Genomic DNA, 12539 nt, shown 5'->3' with positions numbered 1-12539 from the left:
CGTTCGCCTGACTGTGTGAACTGGCGGAGGGGACATAAGCGAATCGTTATCGGTCTAAAATCCGAAGGAGAGTTCCTGGGTGTTGCGTGTGACAGCAGAGAGCGGGCGCAGCGGCTGCCGCAGTGAGGCAGACCCGCGGGGCCGGGGGGTTCCCTGCGTGCCCGTGGCAGCAGGGGGATTGGCCGGGGTGTCTGCCAGCTGTCAGCATCACGGAATGGTGAGGAGAAGCTGGAAGAGCCTCTGGGGATCTGCACGCCCACGGCAGCACCAGCCCCTCCTGCAGATGCTGGTGTAACTCTTCCCCAAGCCCCCGTGGGCGCTCGGGGCCGCGGTTTAGCTCGTGTGGGGTGATGGGAGGGTGCCCCTGAGCACCGCCTGGGCTCTCAGCATCATGTCGTGGTGGAGGAGGCTTCTTCTTACTCCTTTCTAGGAGTCAGGCCAGGAGGCGCAGGCATGCGGCATCGTCAGAGCGCTGTGCAGAAACCCGCTCTCCGGGGTCTGTTCTGTTCGGTGCGGGCAGACGGCCCCGCGTCCAGCGGGAAATCTCACCCGTGTCAAGGACGCTTATAGAAAAGGGTCTCTCATGTTAAGGATATTTGTATCCCTCCTGACACCGAAAAGCATGAGATTTAGCAAAAGGGCATGGAAGAATTTTTCTTTACTTATTGCTTAAATGAAGGACAGCTGTTCCTGTGAACTTGTTATAAGATTAAATGTCACAACCTGGTGAGTCTTTGCACCTGGAGATAAAAAAGCCCCACAAACCTATTGGGAGGGAAAGGCTAGAAAGGACTCTTTCTTCTATGTCTGTTCTTTACTCTTTGCAGACTCCAGCATGTAGAGAAGTGGGTTTGATTTTCAGTAACTTGGGATAAGAGGTTGAGATTTTGTGGACTATTTAAACTAAAATGTAGCCAGGATGGTATATTCTGTTGGTTCATTAGTGTCAGGATGTTGCTTCTCGCCTTTTTGCTGGCACCAGGTTTCAGCCTCTGGATCCTACCCGCACAAACAGCTTATTTCTTATTTGGCCGGGGTCTGATGGGTGCATGGAGGTCGTGAATAGTGCACAGCGGGTTTGTAGGTCAGAGGAAGAAGCCTGTGCTGCTCAGGAAGGCAGGACCATGGTTTACCTGAAGTTGAATGGGAAAACAAGTGCGGTGTGCCTGGGGGGTTGTTTGGGGCTGCCATGGCCTTTCCTGCCACAGCAATCGAGCCGTGCAGCAAAACTCTCATCTCCATGTCCCTTCCTGTGCGCGGTCCCCAGCCCAGTCCCTGCTCTCCAAGGGCACCCCAGGCCTGACCCACGGCCTGATTGAAAAGAGGGACCATTTGGGAGCTGCTCTTAGATGTTGCACCGTGGTTGCCTTAGGTTGTTTTTGCCCTGCCCCGGCTCCACACCTGTGAGCAATGACCTGCAGGTTGGGCCAAAGTGTCCCCAGCTGTGGCCAATTACAGCAAAGACAAAATGGATGGAAGAAGAGAAAGTGCTTCTGTAGGATGAACAGAGCACCTTGTGGGACTAGAGCTCCAGCTCAGTGCTGCTGCTGGGTAAGTGCTGCCCAGCTCCATGTGCTTTTTGTCTGTCCGTCTGTCCCAGTGGGTGGGCAGGCAACCTTTCCCTGAGATGCGGATGAGTTTGTATGGGGTGAGACGGGACCGTCTTTGGGCACCGGTGGCTGCTGTGGTGCTGAGGGACAGGCAGAGGCAGCCGAGGGCTCGGCGTTCTGCGATTTGTCACAGCCACGTTAAAAATGGGAGGTGTTTGCCCAGTTCCCAAGTGCTGTGAAAATGGCTTTAATGTGATAATTCATCACTCTGTAGTGTATCAATTAGTGCACGTGCTCTGCTGTATTTGTAACTCGGGAACGTCGCGTGCCCTTTGGAATAAGTCATTTGGTTATTCCTCGTTTGCTATGAGGGTGTTTGGATATGTTGGGTTTTCATGCTGCCTTTTTTACAGCGCATACGTGTGGTATTTAGAGTTCATTTATTACCCAGATAAGACCCTGATACTCATGTATGTTTTATGTTTTTTTTACATACATTAAAAAATCTCAGTTTCTTCACCTACAAATACAGCTGTATATTTATTGATGTTCTGGACTATGAGTGTAATACTTTATTTGGGAGTATGAAAAGGAGCCGCTTGCGAAAGTGGAAATAGTGTTTAAAATATTAATATCTAGGGAAAAATGCCGATTGACAAAGGACCTTTTCAAACGAGATTCATGCTTCAGAGCAGCAGCAGAAGCACGAACCTGCAGAAGGAGACGTAAGCATTTCTATAGCTATGGCATTTTTCTATGCTAATGAAGAAAAAGAGGCTTCTCTTATTTTTTTTAATGGTATCTAAACTGGTTCATTTGAATTAGCTACATCCACATGCGTTTTGTTTAGATTTATATGCATCAGGTGTAATATAACCACAATCAATGTGAGTTATGAGGCCCAGTGCTCACATTACCAAGATTCATGTGCTGAAGTCGTCTCCGAAAATACCAGAGAGTAAATACACGGGGGCTGGAGATGCAGATTTCTGGGCCTTGAGTGCCCTCTGCTGAGAGCGTCCCCAGCAGCCCCGAGCTGTGACACTGCCAGCGTGATTGATGGGCCGCTAAATTGAATCTCAGCTGGTGGTTCGCAGGTTCACCATTATGAGGAATATTTCCATCCTTTCTGCTCGTGTGCTCGTTTCTCCTCCTTCCGCTTCCCTTTAACACTGTGGTTTTAATTCTGGTTCCCCTGCAGCTCCACGTGTGCCGCGGTAGGTTTGATTTTTTACATAGCAAGTTTAGCTACAGTGAGGATTCCTCCTGCATTAATTATCGAGGAGCTCCGTCCAGCGCTTTGTGGAAGGCGTCAAACCCTCGCGAGCAGCCGGGGCGAGGCGGCGGTGCCGCCTGGAGCTCTTGCCAAAGCCAATGGTGAGAAACCACGTTTGCCCCCACAAACTCACTATGACTTTGTGCTGTGTTTAGCTGGTTGGGAAGAGGAGGATTCCCATCTCCGCTCCGTGTTCCCCGTGGGTTCCTCTGACCGCAGTGCCGGGGGCACTGGCAGCTCTGCCATCCCCACCATGGAACGTGCCAGAAACCACCCGTGTGTTGTGCAGTGTGTTGCTGGGCAGATGACTGGGATGTCTGGAGGCTTCCCGCTTCTTAGATTTTTGCCCGGTTTATTCTCTTGGTGATTCCATGCAAGCTCCCGGGAAGCGCGGTTTGCGGTGGGGTCTGCTCCGTGGGTTCTCGCCCAGCGGGGCCGGGGGGCAGGCAGGGAAGCGCTGCTTTTTTCCTGTAATCTGCGTTAGAGAGTAATAACTCGTAGAAGAATTGTTGCTGCACTACGCTGCATATATTTGTGTTGGAACATACTGTGGTGTAATAGCTGGTTTGAAATGTATCCAGTTCTGCTGAATATATTATCGCGAAAGTCAGGCGAACGCGCTGGGAGAACGCGAGCTCCTGTCAAACCGGGGAGCAGGAGCGCTCTGCGGAAACTGAGGACGAGCAGGGTTGGTACCGACTCCGTTACTGTGCAGGGTGTTGTGGGGACCGGTGCTCCGGGGAAAGCTCTCACCATGGCCCCTGTGGTAGAACCGATTCAAAGGTGGCTTCGCTCCCACCTGGGGGACCCTTGGGAGGCGGTTGAGCCAGCACGAGCATCCCTGCCAGCGCTGGAGTGGGACCCTTGCTGGGCGCCTCCTTTGATCAGCCACGTCTTTCAATCTCGTGTTGGACACGAACTGGTGCTATGAGAGACCTGGCTGTGCATGGCGAGCAGGGCTCGAGCATCCCTCTCATATCGAAGTTCCACGAGCCCCCAGCTGCTCATCAGCCGCACGCAGCAGCGGGCGAGTTTGTACAATTGTAGCGTGTCCTACAGGCTGAAAAGGGCAACAGGGAACAAATGAATAAGTAAGACTGGTTTAAATTATTATCTTTATCGCACCACATGTTCGTCCCCTGGTGGGAGAAGCTGTTTTGGCCAGTTGGCTTTGTCAAGTGCTCCCTTTTCTGTGCTGCAATGTAGCCTTTTGAACTAGGCTGAGTGGAAATGCATGTTTGTGTCGGGCAGCCTTTGCGTGTATTTTCCATCCTCCTTCTGCAGAGGTAGGAAATGATTTTTTTTTCATTGGAAGAAAAAGCCCTCTCTCTTTAGGATTGGTGGGAGAAGCCATTGAGCCATTTGCAACCGATGGGTGTAAATTACGCCTGCTTAGTCAGACAAGAAAATGAGACACTGCAGAATTAAACTCTGCTTGCAATTATCTTTACATGGAACCAGGTTACAGCAAAACTTGGTATGCTCCTTGGCTTCCTGATGAATTCACGTGGGATTGATTTTTAACCTGTCAGCCTCAGAGCGTGTGGGCAAGCAGAAGGTTGGTTACCGGCCAGCCCGCGAGGGCACAGGGCACTTCACTACCCACGTGTCCAATTACCCGTGTGAAGGTTTGGAATGAGTTGTTAATACCTTTTGGTGTTTTCCTCCACGCATGCAAAGGCCAAGAGAAGAGCACGTTGGTTTGAATGCCTGTTAAAATCAGACTCCAGTGGGATTACGCTGGGAGTTATTTGGCCAGCTGCAGTGGGTCTTGTTCCCACTCCCCTTGCACACTTGGCACTGCTTCCAACCCACTGCACATCTCTGAATGTGCTGGAACAACCCAGACAAGATCTAAATGCTGGTGGGGAAGCTATGGCTGGTCTGGCTGTCCCTGTTCAGAGCAAAATAAGACAGGACTGGGTGTTGCGTCCTGATGTGTGTGGATGAGGAGGCTCCTGCGTGGGGCGGGATGTCCAAAGAGCAGCTTTTCTGTAGCGCTGGGCACTGGCCATGGGAGAGATGCTGTGGACAACCCAGGTGCGCAAGATGCTGTGGACAACCCAGGTGCGCGAGATGTGTGGAAACAAAAAGCCCGTGACTGCGGGAATGATGTCCCGGCTCTGGGACAAAGCGCCAGGTCGTGCTCAGAAGACACTTGGGCTGGGATTAGCGCTTAACCCACACGTCTGAACTGGAGCCTGGATTGCCAGTGGCCTTGTTTTAAGCTGGTGTGAGATGCCTTCTAAAACCAGTGCTAAACCAGAGCGTTGTGCTGGTTAAGTACTTGTTATTCATGGCTGTCGGTGCTTGGGCGGGAGGTTAATGTTGGTGCTTTTCGGCTTAGCAAGCAATGAAGAGTTTTATGTTTCATCCCGGTGGAAGGGGATTGTGCAGCGCAGTATTTATGGGCTGGAAGAGGGGGAGTGTGGGAGGCTCCCCGTGTGCATCACAGTCCTCACAGGAAGAGAGAAACGCTGCTTTTTATTAGCTTTTTAAAATCCGCTGTTTATTTGGTATTTAAAGGTGTTAGGAAAACAGAGAAAATGAATTTAAAAAGATAGAAAACCACTTGCTTTTTGAAGTGTAACCGGTAAGATGCTCTCTGATGTTTCTCGTTCCCCTAGGCTGCCCCAGCGCTGCGGTGACAGTGCTGGTGACACTGGTTGGTGCTGCTGCCGCCACCTGTGCCGGGCTGTGCGGCTGCTGCTGAGGAACAGTCGCACAAAATCAAGCAGCACCTGCCTGCACGTTGTGTCTTTGGGAAGTTGGGCGCCTTTGTGTTTTGATTTGAAGTGGATATAGATCCTTCCCAGAAAGGAATCGCAGCTCCCGTCTCATACGGCTGTGTATTTTGGTGAGATCCAGCCTGGAAGCGGTGAGAGCTCAGCCCTCCCGCACCCGCCGTGGGAGGACACAATTACATCTCCTTGTGCTAACAGTGTAAAGATCAAGTAAGGAGTAGTTTGACTAGAGATTAAATATAAAGATACCCATTGATGAATTAGGAAGAACCCCTCCAAGTAGATTAATGTCTCGCAGAACTGCCAAATCAAGGGCTGGAGAAGCGTGGCTGCCTTGTCTGCCTCTCTGAAGTGGCTGAGGACAAGTTTAGCAACGCTTTACAACTCGGAGGGTAAATGAAGAGCAAGCAGAGACAGAGCAGGCACCACAGCAATGCAGCTCGGGGTGCTCCCTACAACGGGCTGGAGCTTTCCTCTGCTCCTTCCTGGGCAATAAAAAATATATATCAGGGAGTCCTTGTAAATACACAGTGCAAGTGGTTCTGTGATTGCTCGAACATCAGATCCTTGGGATTTTTACTGGTTTGTTGCATCGCTTTGTGTTACGCTGGTGGGAAAATGGGCCTTAGAGAACCGGGTGCGGTTGGCACTCGCCAAGAGGTGTCATTGCTTTTTTTGGGTGTACGGTTTTAGCAGCCGAGTCCTAGGGGTGGGGAGACAGTGGGATTAATTGCTGGTGCAGGGAGTAAACAGCTCTAGGTGAAGTCAAGGGTGATCAGGCTCAGCTCTGCAGTCATTTCCCGGGAGATGCTGGATGCCAAGGGTGCCTCTTGCTATAAATTGCTTTGGATGTTTGAATATAGACCTCTTACAGACTCCAGTGCTGCACAGGACTCTTCTGTCCTTGTGCTGCTGTTATGCTCTCAATCCCTGGGACTTGTTCAAGGTCGATACGAGGAGCCTGTACTAATCCAGAATCAAGTTCAGGTTCAACCACTGTAATTTTGTGTTATCTTTGCACCCGGTTTTCCAGATGCGTTTTCAGTTCCGTGGGGCACTCCCAGGTCTGGCACAGCTCTGATGCATCAGAAGCACCTCGAGCAATACACAAATGGGTTATTTCTGCCGTGTGCTCTCAGAACCTGCTGAAGAGGGAGCGCGGCACCGAGAGCCCCCGGCACACAACGCACGCAGCCCCTGTTAAAAACAGCAGAAGGAGTTTAATCTCCGGGCGGTGGGGAGGTTTGCATTGTCAGCACTGTTTGATCCAAGTTTTACAGGCAAAATTGAAATCATTCCTCACCAGGCTCAACACATTGATCTCCAGAAAAGAGCACTTGTAAATAACCTCCTGGAGAACATGTCACCCTCTTCCTCCTCCAAACCGAACTCCGTTAGAAGGGCAAATCCCCAAGGATGCTCCAAAAGCAAGGTGGAGAAGAAGCAGGAACGGCTTCAGGGTATTGCTCTCTCATTCCTCCATCGGATGCACACATCACATGCTCCAGATCACAAGCTGTTAATCTGACACTCGTTTCCCCAAAAGCTGACTTGCTCTTTACCCTTGAGCTCAGGAGGGTTCTGAGCAGGGTGGGTTTTACTGTCCCCCCGGCGCTGAGCCAACCTCAGACACTCTCAGACAAGGTCACTTCAGCGCAGCCATCGGGGGAGACAAATGATCCCCCTGTCTTGTGATCAATAGGACGTTTTGGGGAATACCTTCAGTTGAAAGGAAAAGCAGCTCACGTTAGACTTGTTCTTAGCACATTTCCCTGGAAGGCTTAGATATATTTAGGCATCAAACTGCAAGAGAATTAGAGAGTGGGTTTTATTTTTTCCCTTCCTCACCAAATGAGACGTAATGATTGCTCTCGGCGCTTGCAGATTGCACTGAAAGTGGTGAGGTTTGTCATTTGGAGATGGTAAAGCCCGGGACAGTGGATGCGGGGTGTGCGCCCCGTCCGCGCCTTTCACTGTCACCAACACCTGTGGGGTCTGACCTTGCAACACACTCAGCACTTCAGATTTGACGGTCAAGTACTTTTTGACTTCATTAAGTTGACTCATTAGCTTCAAGTTCAGAACGTGTTTAAATGACTTGCAGAATTGAGCCCAACCAATGTGATTTTAAAATCAGATATAGTTCCGTGGGTTTCTTAGGTTTCTTAGCAGGTTTGGAGGGATCCCGTGGTGGTTCATGGTGGGTACGGGGTGAGCGAGCAGCGGCTCTGCGCTTGCTAACAGTGCCTTTGTAAACACGTGTCCTTCCCATTGAAAGTCACTTTTCTGGAAGGAAAAATGACCTCGGTGCTGCTGGACGTTCCCAGCACCAACCACAAACCCCTGGAGAGCAGCTGAGGAGCAGCCTGTGCCCCCATGACCCTGCGGCACCCGGGGACCGAGCGATGGACCCGGAGCGCGCGGGCGGGAGGTGGAAGAGCGCGCGATTGGGAGAGAAAATGAACTCATCTTTAATGAAGCGCTTCAGAACCAGCTTTGTCGCTTTTACCCACAAAGGAAGTTATTGTGGTGAAATTACATGATCATCTCGTGCTGGTTTTAAAAACCAAGCTGTGCCTCCTGGGGAAAAGCGACTGTACAAACCTTTGGGTTTTTAGCTTGAAAAACAATGCGGTGGGGATGTGTGTTTTCAATCAATGGGGACTCATAACTAATGGATCAGAGAAGTTTAGAAGCCAGCAACAAACTGAAGGCATTAATAACTCTTGCTCTCAAGTCAATGGAATTGATTAGCAAATTCAGTTTATTTCTGAATGATCATTGTAGAAAAGTGGAAAGCAAACCAATATTTAAAGATGTACCTGCAAGCAATAATACATGATTGCAGGCTTTGGCAAGCTGGGGAGTAGAGAAAGGGCTGAATGACATAACCGATCATTCATAATTGTCATCCAAATTGTGTAGCTGCTATTGAGCTTTAAAAAATGAACCATGAGAAGCATTTCTTATTGATCTTTGTTTCATTAGAAACAACACAAGGCTACCTTAAAGAAACTGGGAACAGGCTGCCATTGATTCTCTTCCCTTTTGCGCAAATTCCGGTTGAATTTGCGATTTGATTTTTTAATTTTAATTTAAGATTTATTAACGCTGTTTCTTTCCCTTCTGCTCCCGTTGCTGTAGGAGAGGTTGGACCCATGGGAGCTGAACTAAAACCTGCGCTGTGTTCCATGTGGTCCCCTATAGACGGGCAATCGAGAAGGAAAGGAAAGGGACATCTCTGGGTTTCCAGGCACATCAGGAGTGTTTTTGGCTCTGGGAAGAATGCATGTGAACTCGGGTGGGTTTGGGCTCTGTGCTGCAGGATCCGGTCCCAGCTCCGCTTGCCGGCTTCTGGTAAAGGCCCCAGCATTCCTGTGGTTATCGCGGCATCCGGGCAGATCTGGAGATGCACACATAGCATCAGCACAGCAACCTATTAGCATAAATTACTGATGGAGTCACTGAAAACGCCGAGCCTCAGCTCTCTGATTAAAAATAGTGACAGAACTTCAAAGGGGCAATGGGCATGATTTATTTTTAAGATAATGTGGATAATTTCAAGTACCAAAGGATCTTGCTTATGCTGCTTTCCTTGGTATTCTGCATAATTTGCTGTGTCCAGCTAAGATTAGATGATAAAAGCAAAAAGCGGGATCACTTTTCCTTTCCAGCGTTAACCGTTTTGTGTCTCTGTACCCAGAGCTCAGGTCTGGAGCTCCATGAGCACAACATCCCTCAAGTGCACAAATGCAGCTCCAGGAGCACAAGGTCCCTCGAGTGCACAAATGCAGCTCCAGGAGCGCAAGGGGTGCCCATTACTTTGGGTTTTCCCTAAAAAGAAGCATTTGGTCCCGTCAGAGCTCAAAACCAACATTGGGGGATGATAGAGCTTCCCTTGCCCAGCCCTGTTCCTCCTCCCGGCTCGTTTGCCGTGTCGTTAGTGGCCGTGGAGGGACGATCGATGCTCTGGGTGTCACGGCCACACAATGGCTGCGCGTTATTGCCGTGGTATTGACAGCCCGGCTGCTTTTCTCGTTATTGTCTATACTTCATTTGGGAAAAGTACCGTAATTATCCCCTAGCAGTCATTTCAGGGCTGGTGCACAACTTGAAAAGAAATCAAAATGGGGACACCTGATTGCAAAGAAAACGCTTTAAATATTGAACAATTTGTCTGGAAGTCTGAGTTTTCTATTTGCCTGAACACTTAGTGCAGCCATTCCATCGAGATTGAACAGTGGACGCTTTACGTTGAGGGTATTCACAGTCAGAAAGATGAAGAAGGGTTCATCTCCCTTACCTTTCTTGCTGTTTGTATCTCTCCTTCAGGTACTCCCAGGCAATTAATAAACCTTTAAATCTGGCTTTTCCCCCCCCCAATCCATGCAGGCTTTCCCAACCTCTTTGTCAATCTGTCCTTTCATTAAGCCAACCGCAGACTTTTGATCTGTTTCTCTGGATGAGCTTTTGTGCTCAGCATTCGAACGAGCCAGCCCCCCTGTTTACAAGATTTACATCAAAATAAGGTTTCTGGAAAAGAAAATGCAGCTTAGCAAAATAAAAAATTGTGCAAAGCCCCCAGAGAACTAATTCATATGCATTTCAGCAATAATAGTAAAAAATAGCATGAGCAGGCTGGCTTGGAGCGGAGATGCAGCAGGAATTGGTGTTCCCCGTGTGTTGGTGCTTGTTTGCCAGGCTGAGAACAGCCCCAAATCTGCAGGGTCAGCGTTCTGAGCGTCGTGTTCAACGTAACCTGGTGTGAAATCTTTTGGAAAATGGGTCAACCTGAAAGCAGCTCCTTTGGGTTGTGTTGGAGGGGCCCATAGGGCTTTGTGCTCAACGCCGGGCAGGATGAGCCATGGGCGGGTAGTTCCTGACGCTGGTTTGTGATGGGTGCAAGACCATGGTGACACTTTCAGCAGCGAGGAATTGCTTCCCCAGCTCTCGTGTTACACACACACCCTATTGCTTAGAAAATAAATGACTTGGGAGCTGAAGAAAACTGCAGCAGTTAATTAATAGCCCTGTGTCTTGTGCACTTGGCTCCAACAGCAGACTCGGTGTTGCAGCTAATTGGGAAGCCAGTCCAGATCGCATCCTGCACAGCGCGCTTGTCTTAATAAGTGATTTCTGCATTCAAGGGGAGTTTTTATTCGATTTCCAGTGTTTTATTTTGACTGGCGAGTCAAATATTCTTGAAGTATCAAAACAATCTTTGTAGCTGTGTAACAGAAGCGTGCGGGTGTCATTAAACATGAGCCCGGCTTGATCTGGATGCTGGCAAAACAACTTCAAAAGTATCCCAGGCGTTGAGCGGGGAAGGAGCTGAGTTCCCTCAGGATGAAAGGGTCTGTTTGAGGGTGGTTTAAAGGCAGGGCCGGTCCTGGGGTGCACGGGGATCCTCTTGAGAGGGAGCGGGGGATGTGAATGTGGGTTTTGGAGGGGATGCGGAGCAGCAGCATCACCCAGTGCTCTGGAGCCGGTTTGACTTGGGGCTCATGATCATTTTGGGGGTATGGAGGGTGTCAGTGCTGGATGAGGAAGAGCTGGGAGCACAAAGGGTGGAACAAACGGGCAGAGCAGTGAACGAGCTCTAGTTTTTTGTGTTAGGTTGTTGGGAGTTTGTTTCTCTGCGTTCCTTTGATGCTTTGGGGTTTGTTTTTCCTCCCGGAGCGTCCCTTGGATTTAAGCGAGAGCCGGGCTCTGATTTAATGTATCTTCTTGCCTTAGTAAAAGAGAAGAGGAACGTTGGGCAGGTTAATTTAAGAGTCTTGTGGGATGAGACGCTTCTCACTGGAAAACTGTTAAGAAATTTGGGCTTAAATCTCCTTGTTCTGAAATCCTTGTCTGGCAACGTCCTTATAGACCCGAGCAGGTACCTTGGGGACCCCTCTGCCCCACCAGCTGTGGACAAATGCCTTCGATTTTAGGGTTAAGGCAGTAAAAGCAGGTTGGGATGAAGTGCTCTATAGGTTAACGCTGCCTTCGTTTATGACACAGTGAAGCGAAACCCCGGAGGCCTGAGAAGTCGATGAAGAATACCCATTGCCCTCAATATTTTTCTTGCTGCTGTAAAACCTACTTTGCATCAATCCCACGCAGTCGTGCAGCTTTCCCCGAACGTCACCGTGCAGCCAACGTGCAACTGCACAAACTATTCCTGCATATTTAAAAAAATAGAAAGAAAACGAGATATTTTTCTCTTTGCATGCGGTTTTTAAGAAGCGGAGAGCAAAGAGCCATGAAGTTTCCTTTTATAGATGTAGAAAGCAGCAGAGTGTGCTAAAGTGAGCGAGGAAAACCCAAGGTGACATTTAATTTTAGCGATAATAAGCTATGGCAAAACTCCTCTTATTAAAGACCTAAGGCAGAAACGTTGGGCTGGTGCGTTGAGGAGCAAAGGGAGAGGGGTTAAGCACCTTGAGCAAGATTCAAAGACCCAGGTGATAATTTTAGGGATGAAGAATTCGAGCACCGCTGCTAAACAACAGATGAACGACCCCGGTTACGATGGCCAGAGCCGTTCGCAGCTCTGGTTCCCCCAAATAAACTCGGTGCTGGGGGGTGAGGTTGCCCAGCCCACCCCAGCACTCCACATTTCAAATATTAAACTGCTTTATAGCCGGTTTATGAAAATCATGTCTATAGGACCAGCCTTTCCCGCCGGCGGGATATAAATAGATGCCTGGAGCCGAGGCGATGAGCGGGTTATACAAGAGCCAAAAATACCTCCAGAGATGACGGGCAGTTGCAATGACATTTACAGAATGCTGCTAATGGCAAAAAATTGCTGCGGCGTTTGCCAGAGTCCCTGTCACGGAGCGGATCGTCCCCCCCCCCGGCGCGGTGACAGTGGCCCGGGTTGGGCTAATGGTGGCCCCTCCGGCGTGCGGTGCGTTTGCTGCTCTCCGGGGGTTTTCTGCCTGGGGGGGACAGGGAGCAGCAGACAAAGGGTTCCAGCGT

The sequence above is a fragment of the Patagioenas fasciata genome, chromosome 25, assembly GCF_037038585.1.
Source record: "Patagioenas fasciata isolate bPatFas1 chromosome 25, bPatFas1.hap1, whole genome shotgun sequence".
Classification (NCBI taxonomy): Eukaryota; Metazoa; Chordata; class Aves; order Columbiformes; family Columbidae; genus Patagioenas; species Patagioenas fasciata.
This window is presented reverse-complemented; position numbering follows the sequence as displayed.